We start from the raw sequence: 17,353 nt of genomic DNA, 5'->3' as shown, positions 1-17,353 counted from the left end.
GAAACAAAATTTATGTGCAGTCTGTCTATACCGCTACAGCCTTTGGGATGAGCAGGCTTGTGAGAGGCTGGTGTTTTGAGTAGGGAAATTTTCTGTGAAGTACTGTAACTAATGTGTTTTAAGTTGTGATGAGGATGAAGACGGTTCTCATCAGATGTGTGTGTTTTCAGTCAGGCAGTCTCCAAAGCAACCATGGTGAGCATGATATCTGAATAGATAGCTGTTTGCAGAAGATCCTGCCTTTCACTGTCTTCCTGTCTCTGTCCCATTTGTATGGATATAAATTTTGGTGCAATTGCAACAGTCACGCACCAGGAAAATGACTTGGTTATGTATAAATGCAGCTAGTGCCACAAGTGTCTGTGAAATGATTAATCATAATGGATCAGATTTGCAGATGAATCAAGTTAATATTTGTCTCAGAGAAAATTATGCAGGGCAAGGTGACTTAAGCTAACATTTTACCCAGCTGACCCTTATCCTGCAGAAAGATTAAAAAGGATCCAAAGAAAATGTTATTAAAAGGAGTTAAGGTTTGGCTCTAACTATGCCAGAGGTTGATGTCCCTTTAGAGACTGCTACAGTGGCCAGAGATTTATATGTTCTCTGCCCTCTCTGTTCCCAAGAAGCAAGAGAATCGAGAGACATAAAGCTGGGTGTTTCAATTCAGTGCTTATGAACTTCTTATCCAAAGAGCAGAGGTACTTGGTAAGATGTTAAAGATTTTCTAGAACATTCTGTGAAAATACACTCTGAAATTAAACACACATCCCTGCTTGCAAACAACCAAAGAAGGTAAATTATATTTTATCTACATAAAGAGGGGGGAAAAAAACTAAAACACAACATTTTATCCTAATTTTTAATTGATTGTGAAGGAAAAGCAATGGTGTTTCTTTTGTAACTGGATTGCTACGAAACACAGCTCTGCTCTCAGTTCAACTCTGTTGATCAACTTTCTTCCTGTTTTGTATCACAGAGTCTGACTTCTCAGTCTTCAAGGAACGATTGGATGTTGTGTTGAGGGACATGGTTTAGTGGGAGCTATTGGTAATAGGTGAATGGTTGGACTGGATGATCTTGTAGGTCTTTTCCAACCTTGGTGATTCTATGAAAGATCTTTCCCACTCTCTCCTCCCCATCCTCTCTCCCAGCTAAGAAGCTCTCACACTACAGTGAAGACTTAGGAGCTCACATCTCACCACCCCCAACAACACACCTCAGTCTTACCCTCTTGAGAATTTTCAGTCTTTCTTGTTGGTAGAGTAGTTGAAGGGAAGCCCACTTTAGAAACATGAGCTTCTACGTTGCAAAGCCTTCTGCTTTGCTCAGGAGTATTCTTCCCTTTCATTGCTCCAGTTTGTGATTAGCCAGATGAATCATGTTGGCTCATCCCCTTTCCCCTGAAGGATCACATCCTGCTAATATCAACATATTCTAACCCTGAGGTCTGCAGGTCACAAACAGTGAACCCATGATGCGATCTTCTTTCCATGTGGTACTGCTCGGCCTCTCTCATCAGGCTGCCTACTTGTCACATCCCTTTCTCTGACAGTGATTTCCAGCTACTGGTTTTGTACCACTCCTTCTCAGAACTGTGGTTAAAATTGCTTTAAAGTAGCTCTGGGAGTTCACTGGCTCAGAGGACTAACGTCACATGCTTTGTGCATGTGTGGTGATGTGGCAGTGCATTGCCTTACAGTATGGGGACAAAGCATAAGGAGAAGGAAAGGAAAAAATAGTGAACTAAACTCTAGTAGAGGTTGTTCTGCTGAAGGGTATGTTGGCACACAGTCACAACATCTGTATGTGTTTGTATGTAGTTACATTCAACTCATTGGTCATAGTTGCCTACACTGCTTTCCAGCAGGTGGGAGAATCTGCAAGGATATGAAAGCTTATCTCAGTGGGAGACCCCAGGATTTTCTCTCTTGTCAATTACAGAACCTACCCAGCTCATCTGTCACCAGCTTTTTGCTGGTGGCTTTGATGTCAATTACTGATCTGTTCCTGAAATCGGGGGCAGACATCAGTAAGACAGCAATAACACCTTTATTCCTATTACCTATGTGGTAAAGAAAAATGGTCTTAAACTTGGGGATCCAATTGGGCAAGGCCAGGAGATGAGTGGGTCTCCCTGTTGAAGAAAGATCATCATACCCTAAGGCTGCTTCTGCCTTCCCATTGTAAAAAAAATGTCCTGAGCTTGGAAACATCACCACAGGCAGACACTGGTTCCTGCTGTTGTTTCTGTTGCACAGCCTTTGCCTGGGACCTGGTAGGAGTGTGAAGCCAAACTTCCATTATAGTGTAGGTGTGGATTGTGAAACTTGGTCTAGAGCGGGTTGGTGCCTGTTCTCAGACATGCCAAAAGCTTTGTTACAAGATATTTAAAGAACAGATCACATGGCCACAAGGAGGAACTGAGGAAGTTTGACTTGTTCAGCTTTTCTGTCTGAACTCAGAACTTCCTCCATGATTTCATAGGTTTTGAATATGGGGTGCATAATATAACTGGAGGTTTTCACTTAGCAGCTAGCAGAGGTTTTCATCTAAAACAGTTCTAGGAGGATTGAAATATATGACAGAATGCCATGAATATGATGCCAAATTCATGTTTAACATGAAAAAAAAAAAAAAAAAAAAAAAAAAGACCATCAAGTAGAGTGGATGAAATTCTCACAAAATCTCTCATTGCCAGTTTTTTTCTTAAGGGTCCAAGTATCATTTTGTGCTTAACATGAAAACCATCTCCTGCAGAATACCTTAATGAATTTTAGCCAGCAATGGAAAAGCAAATGGCTAAGCATAATGCCACCTTGAGTTCATCACTCCATATGAAGTTATGCACCTTGCTCTGAAGCAAGGTCTAAAGGCCTAAACCTACAGCTGCCTCTCAAGGCAGAGTGTCCCCCGTTAATTCTCTAGCTAATGTCCCCACTACTGTGCACACCCACAAAGGAATCCCACCCAGCTCTTTGCATTCTTTCCAGAAAATCTGATGAGATCACAGCACGGCAGTGGGCACAAGAAAGGCTGCCCTGATGATTGCCTTTAAAGACGTTGTCAGCGCATACTGTTCATTCCCAAGTCATGAAATTTATTCTGGGACCACTTGAGAGCTTCAAAGGCCCGTCCCCTTGCCAGGAAAATATACGTGCTGTTGAACTCTCCTTCAGATTCTCTCCACATGCCATAAAGGGAACGTTCAGAAACTTAATCTGAGGGGGATCGGGCTGAGAATTCTTGTCTGCACTGATATCAAGAGGCATGAACTCTGATGGTACTGAATGAATCAGGCGGCCTTTCTAATGCACATCAGCTGTGTCATGTGCCTCCAGCAGGGAGGTAAACTCTCATGTGTCGCTATTGCTTCAGATTGCTGGGACTCCGTGTGTGCACTTGGGAAGATGGACAGCCTGTAGATAGGACTGCTGCTAGTTAAGCAAATAGGAGTGACATGTTTTTCCCTTGGGGTGAGAGTGAGAGATGAAGAATGGTCTTGTGACTGAGGTACTGAACTGTGACTCAGAAAAACAGAAATTTCTGTTCTCATCGCTGTTTCTCAATTCTTGAGTGACCTTGACACATCTTAATTACTGTTTCGGTTCCCATCTTTGAACTGGGAAGATAGTGCTTTCTATGTCCTACTTTTCTATGTGTAACTTGTTTTGTGCCCAGCTGTCCTCCATGGTGTGTTTGTCACCTACCTAGTTAGCCCTTCCTTGTGGTCAAGTCTTTAGATGCTATTATGACACCTCCCTGAGTAGGAACAGAGCAGAGCCTTGGGTATGCATGGGCGTTGCACCAATCCTGACAGCTTCTTGATGATCCTGTTCTCTTGGTGCATTTCAATGCAGCAAAGGCTGTCAAAATCTCTTGAGCATTGAACTCCATGGTCTGAGCCGCAAATAACAACCACAGTCTCAAATGGATAAACATCAGATGCTAAGCATTCACTGTCAGGTGCTGCATTGTAAGTGAAGGCAGATAGTTAACCTACTTTGGGTACCTCATCCAGGATATCAAGATGTGCCCTCAGTTCTGCTGGCATAGGCTCGATAAGTCAAAATACATAATTCTCATGGGAAAGGGATAATGTCCTATGATTTGAAAGGCAAAAGAAGTGCCAAAAGCCTAATAGTATTTGGAAGGGAGATGATTCCAGCAAAGGAAGGGCCATTTTGGACACGATATAGAAACTGCCCTTGGTGAAGCCGTGCTGGTTATCTCGTATCACCTTCCTGTTTTCTGTGTACCTTAGCGTAGCTGCCTGGAGGATCTGCTCCATGATCTTCCCCTGCGCAGAGGTGCAACTGACAGGTTAGTAGTTTCCTGGGTCATCCTTTCTACCCTTCTTAAAAATGGGCGTGACATTGCCATTTTTTCAGTCACTGCGGACTTCACCTGACTACCATGACCACCATCACTGAGAGCAGCTTGGTGACCATGTCAGCCAATTCCCTTAGAACTCTGGGATGCATCTAATTGGCACCCATAGATTTATTAACATTCAGGTTCCTCAGGTGGTCACATACCTTATCTTCACTTAGAGCTGGAAGGGCATCACTCCCCCAGGTCTCACCTTCTGAACCACCTGCTGGAGGGCTGTGTGTACAACAGTTGCCGGTGAAGACTGAGGCAAAAAAAGGTTGAATACATCAGTCTTCTTGTCTGTTGTTACCAGCCTTCTTGTATTGTTCACTATCTTGTTTTGTGCCCAGCTGTCCTCCATGGTGTGTTTGTCACCTACCTAGTATGCCCTCCTGGACTTTCCAGCTGTTGTACCTACAGAAGCCTTTCTTATGCCCTTTGCCAAGTCCAGTTCCATCTGGGCCTTGTCCTTCCTGACCCCATCCCTACACAGCCCAGAAAGAAGGAGTGGGGACAAGGAGACTGGGGAGAATGTGGTGAAGGAATGAAGTAGGTTAGTTATTGAGGGAATGAGAAGATATAAGAATGCAGACATGATGAAAGGAGATAAGCATTTCATTGGGAATGTGGTGAGGCGCTTGTTGAGCCAGGTGTAATTTGGAGCAGGCCTGTGTCCATATATTGCCTTGAATAGTGTATTTGTAACCCTTCTGGCAGACCTTGGGCAGGAATGTTATATATTTTCCTCTTGCCTTTTAATCTAGATAGGAAAAAGTATGTTATTAAGGCCCTGGCCTCTTCTTTAGTGTCTCTCAATATTAGAGCAAGTTAAAACTAAAATGTTCTGCAAACACGCTTATAAAGAGTGACATTTTTTCAATGTCTGGAATTCCTTAACGTCTTGTCTGTGATTTGAATAATCCCTACAAAGCTGTGTGCTTTCAGGTATATCTTGCTGACAGCAAATGAAGATTTAGAGAATGAGACAATTTCACAGAGATATCCTAAGCCCTCAAAGGAAGAGTCTTTTTACGATAGGAAATAGCTTCACAGGTTCCTCCTGTTATTTTTACAGTCCAGACAGATGCTGTTCTAACTTATATCTAGGGTGAAGCTCTTCAGCCTTTCTCCCAGACCAGGCAGTCACTGGGTACTCTAGAGTTAGATGTGGCAGTTGTTAGCAGCTTTACTTATTTGACTAGTAATGTGTTTGTGTAATGCGTGTTCTGTGATATATTAGGATTTGAAGATAGCTCAGGCAAGGAAACTGTGGTACAAACTGTTGGATTAACTTCTTTCAGTGTATTTTCTTCCCAGGAGTTGTTCACTTTGGAACACAGTGGCTAAAGCAAGTGCAAAACTTTGCAAAAGTAACTTGTTAATGAAACTGGGGGCTTTTTAGTCTGGGTAAGTCTGCATAAAGACTAGATTGTGAAGTTATCAGAGTGGAAAATACCTAGATTGCACATCTTTTCTGGCATTTGTATAGATGCACCTCTAATTTGAACAAGCTTTAAAACATTGTGGTATGCTTGAGAGTGCCTTAGAAATTCTTCTGCCCAGCCTTTTCCTCTGATTCCTGCATGATTGCCCTACATATCCAGGCACTTTTCTTGACCATCCAGAAAAGCCACAATTCCCAACCCCAATTTTGTACTCCTTAGTTTAATCAGACCCTAAAATTACTTCCATGATTAAATAAGCAACTTCTATTTACAGTTGCTTTTACCACAACATAATTTGTTAATAACCCTCAAGAATCTTCTCTCTCAAAGCACCCCACTGGCTAATACAAGCTACAACACAGAAAGATTACAGAAGGAAAAAATTCAGAACAACAAACAACCTTGCACGCAATTGAGTCCCAGCTCTAAGCACTGTGCCTAATATACTGAGTCTGTGAATCTAGACAGCATCTAGGAACCCCTGCAGCCAGATGACAACCAGTAAGGAAATTATGCTTGGTGCATGAGTTTTATATCACACTTCCCAGATAAACTAACAGTCCCACCAGGTCCCCAGGAGCAGTGGCTACTCGCCTGCCTGCAACACACTAGCAGCCTGAGTGCAGTGCTCCTGTTGGGTCTGGGGGCTGCTACCATAAAGAGGGAAAGGGTGATCTGAACATAGAGACACCTGGAGGAAATACACAAGCCTCAGTAAATAGAGAAGTAAAGAAATTGGCAGCCAGTGGTGTAGAGCTGAAGCTCTCGAAACCCAGAATTTATGATGTCCCACAAATAAGAGGAAGGTGATTTCTCAATTTCTTGTATTTGCATAGACTGTATATTAAGACTAGTTTCTCTTTGACAGTGGATTTACATGAATGTGGCTGTACTGCACCCAAGCAAATGGTATTTAGTTCTCAAGCATGCCTGAGTGTTATTTGTGCATCTCTGGAGTCTTAGAATGCTATGTGCCTGGCAAAAGTTTGATTTCAGTAATCAAAAGGAAGAGATTCACCCTATGGGACAGGAAACCCCCTTCAGAACTGCAAATATATTGGGATTCCAAGGCTGCACACACACAAATAAGAACTGCTCAGCTGTAGCTGGCTGAACAGCTGTTGGGCACTGTGTGACACCATATACACTTAATCAGTTCAAGAAATACAAGACATCCATTTGTCAAGCAGATGCTGCTAGGACACTCAGGGAGGGAGAGCACACTAGGAATTTCAATTGAGGTGCATAATTTCCAATAATAATCCTCTAGAAAAGGCATCTTTAAAGATTTGGTCTATTGCTTTTTTGCAGTGCATCACAGAGCATCTTCAGAAGTCTAAGGGGTTATAGTAAATGGGTTTACATCAGGCTGGCAGCTAGTCACTAATACAGTTCCCCCTAGGCTCCATTTTAGGGCCAGCTGTTGCCGATGTTTTCATAAGTGAATTGGATACAGAACTTGAAGGAACACTAAATAAGTTTGTGGATGACCCTAAATTAGGAAGAGCTGTTAGTTCTGTTAAGGCCTTGCAGGGAGATCTTGATAAATTAGAGGTCTGGGCAATCACCAACTGAATGAAGGTTAACTGGAGCAAGTGCTGAATTCTGCACCTGGATGGAGCAACCCTGGGTATTTATAACAGACTGGAGGACGTGAGGCTTGAGAGCAGCACTACAGAAAGGGGTCTGGGTTGTGGTTGACAGCACGTTGAATGTGAGCCAGTGGAGAGCCATGGCAGCCCAGAGGGCCAACTGTACCTGGGGGTGCACCATGCCCAGCACTGCCAGCACCCTCCCACATCTCTGCTCTGCGCTGTGCAGCCTCACCTCCTGCTCTGGGTGCAGCAGTGGGTGCTACAATTTAAGGACATGAAACTTCAGAGAGTGTCCAAAGGAGGGCTGTAAAGTGTGAGGAGCAGCCAAAGTCCCATGCTGTGCTCAGAGCAGAGGAGCTGAGGGGGGTCTCATGGCAGCTACAGCTCCTCACAGGGAGCAGGTTAGCAACGCTGAGCTCTGCTCTGTGTGACAGTGACAGGGCCCGAGAGGACAGCATGGAGATGTGCCAGGGGAGGGGCAGCTGGGGGTCAGGGAAAGGGTCTGCACCACAGGGCGGTGGGCATGGAATGGGCTGCACAGGGCTGTGGGCACAGCACTGAGATGTCTGAGTTCAAAGAGTGTTTGGATGCTGCTCTCAGACGTAGGGCTTGGGTTTTGGGTGGTTTCAAATGAAGCCGGGAGCTGGACTTGATCCTTGTGGCTATTTCCAACTTGGGCTATTTATGATTCTGGGAAGACTCTGTGGTACTGTGTAGAGTTATTGGTTCAAAGTTTTAAGCAAGAGCTTCTTTTATGTCTCTCATCCAAGTACTGACAAATGTGACTCACCTTACTGATAATGAACAAGTAAAACCACAGAAAAGTGGAGTAAATAAGTTCTATTTAAAGTCAGTGAAAGAATAACAATACAACATGCTGAGCTCTTTTGAAAACTTTGTTATTAATAGGGAAACCAGTCACCAGGCAGCAAACAGCTTATAAACTGTGGCTCACTACAGAGAGAAACATGGATAAACGTGGTTTGTAACTGAAGTGGAAAAAAATAGACAGGAAAAAACAGAGGATGCTGTGGTACCTTATATCTGTTGGTGTGACTAAGGTAATTAAAGCGGTCCATATGGATTTCAGACCACCCACCCACCCCAACCCTTAGTCAAGTCAAAACAAAGCATTAATTTTTGAAAAGCTGCAGCAGTAGAAAAATGAAAGCCTCCTAAAAGGCTTATTAGACACTGCCAAGATCATTTCTGTTGAGTATTTCTGTTAATTTGGCAATGTAAATAAAATACCTGGGGTTTTTGCTATGGCATGTAAGGTATGGTAGATCTTTGGAAGATGTTCCCCTTCAAGGATTGTCTGTCAGATGGGGAGATGCAGATGACAAGTCATTGTGACATCTACTTGGATTGCCAGTTTTCTCACGTGCATCTCAGTAAGCCAAATTCTCCTCCCTATGGTAAAACAGGATGAATTCCATAGAAATAAGTGGCACAGAGCAAGCATGAGATCATCACTTGAGTGTGAGGTCACAAGCAAATCCTCTGCATAGAGAAGCAAGACGTACCTTGTGAGATGAGCCACAGATGGGCTAAAAATCCATGGCCCTGTGAATTACATGTTTCTCACTGTTAAATATTCCAATCCAAGTGATCTAAGAGCATGATAACCACTTACATGCAAAATTAGGCTCCTCTGTAAGTTATACCATGCCCTCAGGCAGGAGTTCTCTAGTGGTTAGATTTCTTGGTTTGCATAAGGTGTCTTCATCCTATCACCGAAGGTGGTATGTCTCCTCAAATGTGGCTTGTTGACTGAAGTCTAAATACTCAGTGCTGTCCTCAGGGCCTGACACAGTGCTCTGTGTGACATTTTTGCAGAGCATTTCTGTAAGCTGTTGCAGTGCTCAAGGAACAGTGGGACCGTTGTAGCAAATTCCTATGGCTCTGTCCTCCATTATGTATCTTCTGCCCCTTCTCATGTTTTAGTTTCTTTGTAAAACACTACCGTTTCCTGTGTCCCCCATCTGGATGATGCTGTTCTTGGTTCCAGTGTGCAAATGGATCATGCAGCCTAAAGAGACTAGGCATTGTTTTTAGGAAAATGTCACTGCCCAGAGCTCATGTCTCTGGAGAAGGAGGAAAACAAGAAGGATTTCAGGGGGTTGCTTCAATATTGCAGACAGAGCCTTTGTTTTCTTGCCTCTGGAGATCTGAAAGTCCCTGAGTCACCTCTGTTCTTACATTCTGCTGGGCTAGCCCTCCTTTTCCCTTTTGTTCTTACAGGATTCCTCTTTCCTTAGCCTGGATCTTTTGGATAAGATGAGCTCTGTGATTGCATAATTCACATTCTGTCATCTTTTCCAAGTCCAGGCCTGGCAAATCTACATGAGGATGTTCTGCATTTCACAGACACACTAGTAGGACATCACAGCTAAAAAAGATAGAAAAAGCAGAGACCTTGCTAGGTTTATACCAGTAGTCAATAGGAAACTCTATTTTTATTTATTTATTGATCCCTAAATATTTCCTGTAACTTTTGGGAGAGATGCACAGAGGTGCTTTTTGTCTTTGGATCTGCTCATTTTCAAGTTTCCTGGTGGTCCTTGCTGATAGCTTGTAGCAAGAAAGCAGAGAGGATCAATAAGATAAGAACCAGCATAAAAGTCAAAGAACGTGGCAGTAAGTGCAGCTCTATTCACTACAGGGAGAGACTACTGCAGCTCACATGTCTGTCTCCTAGCTAACAAAGAGCAAGAGGGAGTAGATGCTCTTAAGCTCATCCCAACCCTTCTACTGCCCACCTGATTTCAGCATTTGGCCCAGTTGATCTCCTCCCTGAGGCTGCAGGACAATTCCTCAGCAGACTAAGACAGCAGAATTGGGTTGAAGGCTTGGGTTGAAGAATCAGAACACATGAGAGCAGTTTTGAGCCACTGGGACTGGATTAAATCACTGCCTTTTCCAAAATAACTGAAAGCATCGTGAATTCATATTGTTCTCTCTCCTCTGAGGGGAGATTAGCATCATCCACAGACAGTCAGGTCTTTGAAACCTGGTATGATCCATTCCTGCTGCAGGTAAGCAGAGACAATACAAGGCCATAAGAGAGTCATGACAAGGCATAGCTTGGAATCTTTTTTTTTTACTTTGCCTCCCTCCCCCCCCCTTCCCCAAGAAATGTTGTTAGGAGTGAAGCTTTTTAGTTCTGTCCTTTAACTTGCATGTGAGACACTCAGTGATGGATATTAAGACATAGATAATGACTCAGGAACGTCAAGTGGACAGGCAGAGTGAGCTCTTCAGAGCAATCGCAGAGGGAGAGAGAAAGAATAGCTGCAAGTACATTTCAAGGTCAGCTGTATGAAAGAGAAACAAAAGGATGTAGGGTTTGAAGGCTGTTGGCTCCTGGGTGGAACTGCTGCCTCCTTTTATGAAGCAGAACTGCTGGAAAAAAATCGTGCGTACTGGGGCAATAATTCAGGACAGTGAGTTTTGGGAAGCCCTCCAATACTGTGACAAAACGAATCTCAAGAACTGTGACAGATCAATCTCAGAGGGTTTGCACTGTGAGATTTGTCTACACAGAGAAGTTGCAGTGGCTTTAAATATCCCGATGGAGTTAAAGCTCTGTGCTCACCTTTACTGTGAATGAACGTCATATTTGTATAAAAGTGTATTATGCCAATAAAACCATTTCTGTTTACAAAACAAAACAAACAAACAAAAAACCACTCCTGACTGAAATAGTTATGGCTCAGCAAGACTGGCTCAGAATTACTTAAGAAGAATTTGTGGAACATACCAAACCACTCTAGAAGACTGTGTTACAGTCATTAGGAGATGGTTTATGTCTTTGTAGCCTCAACTAAGACTAGATTTGAGATTGGATTCTGTACCTACTTGTGCCTTCCCCTACAGCTGCTTAGTTATGAAGGGCTGCAGCAATTTGGCTTGGATGAGGGATCATTTCCTAATTTATCCAAGCCTGTGGCTGTAGATTTTAGTATTGGCAACTACATATATTAACTTTGTTAATTCATGGAAGTGGATCTCATTAGGTTGAAAGTTACCCAGAAAAGTTTATTAGAATTTTTGCTTGAGATCCTAGGCTTGTTATGCAAGCATGAGCTGGATCTGAATCTTTTCAGGTCTTCTGAACTGAAACAAATTTTATATGGATGGATGAGTTTACTTTCAACATGTATATAACTTTCTGTATATTCCTATGTATAACCAGTTACGTGAGGGTAGGAGCTTTAGCTCAAGCTGAACTCTGGTGAAAGTGGCATGTCACAGTAAAGTCCTGGGTTAGCCTGAATTGTCCTTAACTATCTCATTCCAAATATAATTCAGAAAACATTGTTTGAGGTAACAACAATAATGAGGGACTTCCACACACAATTGTTTCGGGAGAATACCTCCTACAAATAGTTATCAGAGTTAGCTGGCCTGGAAAGAATAATGCCCCCTGATGACCTTGCAGCGAGTGGGGGAAATTAGGTGAGTGTCTTGCTGAATAACTAAATTCAGCTTTATGAGTAGATATAATTGAGGTCTCCAGGTAGGTAATTCAGCTGCCTCAGCTGCCACAGCTGCTGGTTTTGTGAATTCTTTTGACTTTGAGCTTTCACTGACTGAGTGCCAGTTTCCTTGTCTGGTTAGTAGTTGGAACAAAGAGTTTCAGTGTTGTTTACCCATGATGATTCTTCACCTGTAGTAAAACCCACAGTTAGGTAAAGTCACTAAATGTTCACTAGATTTTATCCTCCTTGAACCTATATTACTTTAGTGAAGTTGCAGTCAGTTTACAGTAATGCTATTGGGTCTGTATAACTTAAAATGATATTTTATGTTAATGTGACTGCAGAAGCCAGTAATTACAGACAATTCTAGTGTTATATTGAATAACAAAGGTCTGTGTAGCTCAGTAATATGTATACTAGAAAAGGAATACAGCTGAATTTTTCCAAAGGTGAGATGTGTTTGACAGTAACACCTGTGCTTCAGTTTCTTTCTTGTAATAAAGACAAGACTTGATCCCGTAGAGTGCTTACAGTTTTCTGAACAGCTGCTGTAATTGTTAAGGCTAAAAGCACCTCTCTTGCTTGCTCCAGGACAATGGAAGCCCACAAAATAAGCAGCTCATCGTGTGAAATATTTATATTTTCATCCTAATAAAAGAACCTACCCCATCTGCAAAACTACAGAGAAGCAAAACACAAATATAGTTTAGAATCACTGTTAAGGGCTTCCTAATGGATTCATATAAATTTTACCTGATCTTCTTCATATTTCTCTTTACTGCATCTTCTGTCTTTAGAGAGCAGATCAATCTTCATGGAGCGCTGAGTACAAAACATACTGTTTGCAGTGCATGAAAATGGAATTCATTGTAGAAAATGAGTTCCAGTGTCAAAGACTGTGCTTTCCTGTGGCCCTCTGGCCCTTCTTAGTTGAGCTTACTCTGATTTCCAAGAAATTTATGAGAGTAGAACAGCAAAAGTATGCGGGTCAAAATCTTAATGCATTTTTTGGGCTACTCTGTTTCGCAGTGAGTGCTTAACAGCTTCAATTAGGGATGAAAAGGAAGGAAGATACAATAATTTAAGTATTAGTCCAGAATTCAGAGACCTTCGGTAAGTTCCTAGCTGTCATGAGATGTTAGTCAATCCACTCTGTAAAATTCCCTACCTGTAAAATACATTTAAGAGATGTCACTTTTCTTTTTGGGAAGTATTATAAAATTGTATGTATCAGCATCAAGAAAGCTGTGTGAGCCATTAACATAAGCAGGTAGTGCAGTGGATTTTTCTATTCTTTTTTTTTTCATGTAATATATTGACCTGAAGACCTTCCATTACAGGTGTCAAGGAAATGCTACCTACATTTTTGTGGTTAACTTATAATTTGAAAAGGAAGGTAAAAATTTACATGCAACATTCATAATGTGTGATTCTGTCAGGAATAAAATATGAGCTGAAGTTTGATGGACTTCTGAAACCATCCCACATCTTCCCAGCTATCTTTTAGGTTCTTTCTCCCTTCTCTTTTCTTCATAATTGTGAAGATATCTTCCTATGTTATTAGACGACTAATAAGAAGACAAGGTTATATGTGTTCAAGTGGTTATGAGTAGTGAGGTGTGTTTTCTAGCTCAATAACTAATTACAAGTCTTAAAAGCTTTTTGTTTTGTAAATCATGACTTTTTGCAATTTCTGTAGCCTCAGTCCTTTCAGTTTCCTGCTCAAGCCAGAGGGTTAGTCAGGTGTGCCTGCTATGCCTTGCACACTCAGTACAGCATCAGGACAAGGTGAAGTAGTGGTTCAAAAGTCCTACTCAGGCCCAAGAGGAGACAGAAGATTCCTCCTGATGTCTCTGCCCCTCTTCCTGTTGTACTGTAGGAAACTCAAAGTGTGATCTTAGGAACATGTTTCTCACTTTGAGCCTTTAGGAACTTTATGAAAGTGTAGCTACTTTCATCTCATCTTCCCTGAAGCCTCTTCTAACCTTAACTGAAATAGCAGAGTGCTTCTTTGTTGGGAAGATAAAGACAGAAGGGAATAAGTGGGAAATAAACTCTTTAGAATCTAGTTGAAGCTGGTGATGCATTTGCTGTCTTGCAGTTGTCATTTGTTTCTGTCGTAACACCTACTGTAGTCGAAAGGCTAACTAAAGTCATTGAATGACTGCTGTTTTTATTCCTTTCTCTTCTATGCCCACTACATATTTTCATAGGTTGGACTGTCATTACAGTGAAGGCAAATTTTCTGTCCTTTTTCTGGGGACTAAATGTATCAGAAAATAAAGTCACAAAAGTATTTATAGTATCACTTGCATTGTATCTGAGTATACCTAAAGTCTAAAAATACCTATTTTAATTAGAGACCTCTTGGGAGCGAGATGAGAGTTCCATTTTTAGTTACAAGATATTGAAGGACATGGAACTCCGGGACAGTTTCAGGACAATAATGTAACACAGATTTCAGTAGTGTAGTTATTTGCCCAGCAGAGTAATTAGGAAAGTTAGTGATTGTGCCATTGAACACAGCAGTGTGCTTATACTGTGACTACAGTGCGACTGAGCCACCTTTAAAGTCATAATGTTCTATGTTAAACATCAATCCATTAAAACATGAGGGAACAAGAGCACTGTTATGGGAATGCACCAGGGTAAGTTTAGGTAGGATATAAAAAAACCACTTCTTTACATAAAAGGGTTGTGAAGCACTGGAATAGGCTCCCCAGGGAGGTGGTTGAGTCACCATCCTTGGATGTGTTTAGAAACCATTTGGATGTGGTGCTCAGGGACATGATTTAGCAGAGGGTTGTTAGAGTTAGGGTAGTATGGGCAGGTTGTGGTTGGACTCAATTATATTTAAGGTCTTTTCCAACCTGAGTGATTCTATGATTCAATGATTATGTACTAAATTCCTAAATACAGATACTTTGGTTGGAAGGTATTGGTTGATGGGATACATGGAACTTGTCTTGTAAGGAAAAAGTGCACATTAATCAGTTGTATAAGTTAATTGTTTCACACAGTTGTAGTATAGGATTGACCTCTGAGTTTTGTTTATGTGTGCCTGTTGGAATAAATGTGAGTGTATGTCTAAGGCAGAAGGCCGAATAACAGTACTGTGTTAAGCTGCCAGCTCTGTAGCCTGTCACATCCTGCTGCCTGACTAACCCTATTAGGCAGGGTTAATAGTGCTGTGGAAAACTGAACTGAAGATTGTCTAATTTACTAGATCTCAATCTTAACTAATATTATGGTACATAAATGGGAGGACAGGGGAGGAAGCATTTATGTTGCACAATGCAGGAAAAAAGTGATTTGAAATATGGTTGTCATGTTCTATTTACTTTTATTGTCCTCAAATAGTAATGGTAGTAGACTGCTTCCTTGACTGTTTCCTTTATGTACGCCTCTTGTCACTAGACACATGCAGATGTTACTGCAGGTGAGCTGGGGAAAGAGCTCAGTTGCTAGCAGGTCTACCAGATCTCTTTGAGCTCTCACCCTGGAGTAAATTGCAACCAGCTTGCTTGCTTTTCACTTTTAATCGCTACAGGTATATCAGAACAGCATGCAAGTGTGACAACAGATAATACTTATTCCTGTGCTTTCACAATAATAGCATCACACTGACTTTGGTAGAACATTGCCTGGTCCTGAGTATAGCTGGATCAAACTAGCATCCATGGGCTGGAGATTTCTACAGGGCACAGAGGGGTGAGGACTATATCCACTACCTCATGGAGCTCCCTTAAACCTTTGTGGAAGTACTACATGTTGTGCTTATCTCCATGTTCCTAGTTATTAGCTCTGGATTGTTTAATAGCCGTGAAGTTATTGGTGCACTCTGTGATTGATGTGATATGTTGTCCATGTGCAACCAGTGTTGGGTATCTGCATGCATAGCGTCCAGCTGTAGTTATGTCAGATGAATTGATGTGAATCAGTTCTGCTGAAACCAATGGGAACTTTCCCCATGACTCTGATTTGAAGCTAGATACAGCTGTATTTTGACATGAAATTTATGCATGCTTCCTAGAAAGTGTCCCCACAGGACAGTGTTGAAACACAATGTTGGAGGAAGACTGAATAGAAACTTGTACAGCTCTGGACAGAGTTGTACTGGTGAATGTTCTTGGCTGTGCAAGCTGATCTCTCCCAACTCCATTTACAGCAGGTCTACTCTTTTGTCTAAGAGTGGTGCTATTTTTGGTGGTTTGTCTTTTCATTTGCTGTTCTCCACCAGTTATTGTCAAATAGATTGAACTGTTATAGAACTTCTCTATTTGTTATGCTGTTATATGACCATGCATTTATGGGAGCAAAAAGTCTAGCAGGTGTGTAATGATTTCTGTTTCTCAATGGCAGGAGCCATGGCAGCAACATCAGATATATGCTAAGAATATCTCTTGAGGAGAGAGCAAGAGCAAGGATGCACATAGGTATCACTGTGCATACTGACACTCTCCTCCCAAGGGAACTGAGGAAGTAAGACAATTAAGCTGGTAATAGGGAGTATTAATTGAAGATCTTTCTGTCTGACTCTGCAAAGGTTTAACCAGACCAAGGTTTGGTAGGAGATTCGTTTTAAGGCACAACTGTTTAAAAATCCCCCTTATTTCTATGCTGTCTGTCAGAGCTTTAAGTCAGCTGCCCCAGAGGTAAGCTTACATCTACATCCACACTGTGTGTCTGCCTCTATGTCCCCAGCCTTTTTCAGTTCATCAGGAACTAACGCTGAGGATCCAGCATGTCTTTACTACTGGGAAGTCACACTATTCAGATGTTGTTGTTGTTATCTTGAAAATCTAGCTGTATAATGCTAAGAGCCAGAAACATATTCAAAACTCTGTTTTACTTCCTAGGTCTGCTGCTGAAGTCTGACTGTAGTTAGTAGAGGCTTTGCAAAAGATACACCAGCAAGACTAGCACAGATAGTACACTCAAAAATAAATAAATAAATAAATAAATATTATTATTATTATTGTTGTTGTTGTTGTTGTTGTTGTAAGTGATTCAGGTGAGTGGAGGGGGCTGCTCTGGGATGTTTATTTCACATTAGGATGTGCCCTTGAAACTAAAAGCTTCTGATTAGTCACAGAATAGGTGTAGCAGTGGTAACAAATTCTACCAGTGTGTTCAAGTTCTGGCCATAGGACAGTTTCCATGTGATGGCCGCTGTCCTTGAATTCAGCCCTACAGGTTGTATTGATGTGGTTTTGTACAGATAACTCCTCACAAGAAGCTGGATGAGAATGTTAACTTGCTCTAAACAGACTTCTAATTACCTGTTGAAAAATTAAAATAGATTTTGACCATAGTACCTTGGGTTGGTTTTTAAGCAAAAGCATGCTGTGTCTCATTTGTGTATGTAGGAAGAGCTGGGAGGAGGGATGGGTATGAGATAATAATGTTTGCTGGCAATTTGTTTGTATGGGCTTGATAAATCTCCAAAGAATGA

At 41.7% G+C, this 17,353-nt stretch overlaps 1 protein-coding gene and 1 long non-coding RNA gene across 2 annotated transcripts in view; one reads left to right on the top strand and one right to left on the bottom strand.

The window, feature by feature from the left end:
• The window catches only part of DPT (dermatopontin), a 143,263-nt gene that overhangs the window by 60,961 nt on the left and 64,949 nt on the right, over nt 1-17,353 (bottom strand). The gene's annotated exons all lie outside the window — the stretch shown is intronic.
• Nucleotides 1-17,353, top strand: part of LOC140252707 (uncharacterized) — a 195,200-nt gene that overhangs the window by 177,281 nt on the left and 566 nt on the right. The window lies entirely within an intron of this gene.

This window comes from Excalfactoria chinensis, chromosome 1 (genome assembly GCF_039878825.1).
Source record: "Excalfactoria chinensis isolate bCotChi1 chromosome 1, bCotChi1.hap2, whole genome shotgun sequence".
NCBI lineage: Eukaryota > Metazoa > Chordata > Aves > Galliformes > Phasianidae > Excalfactoria > Excalfactoria chinensis.
Note: the sequence above shows the minus strand (reverse complement) of the source record. Positions and strands in the feature narration are given on the sequence as shown.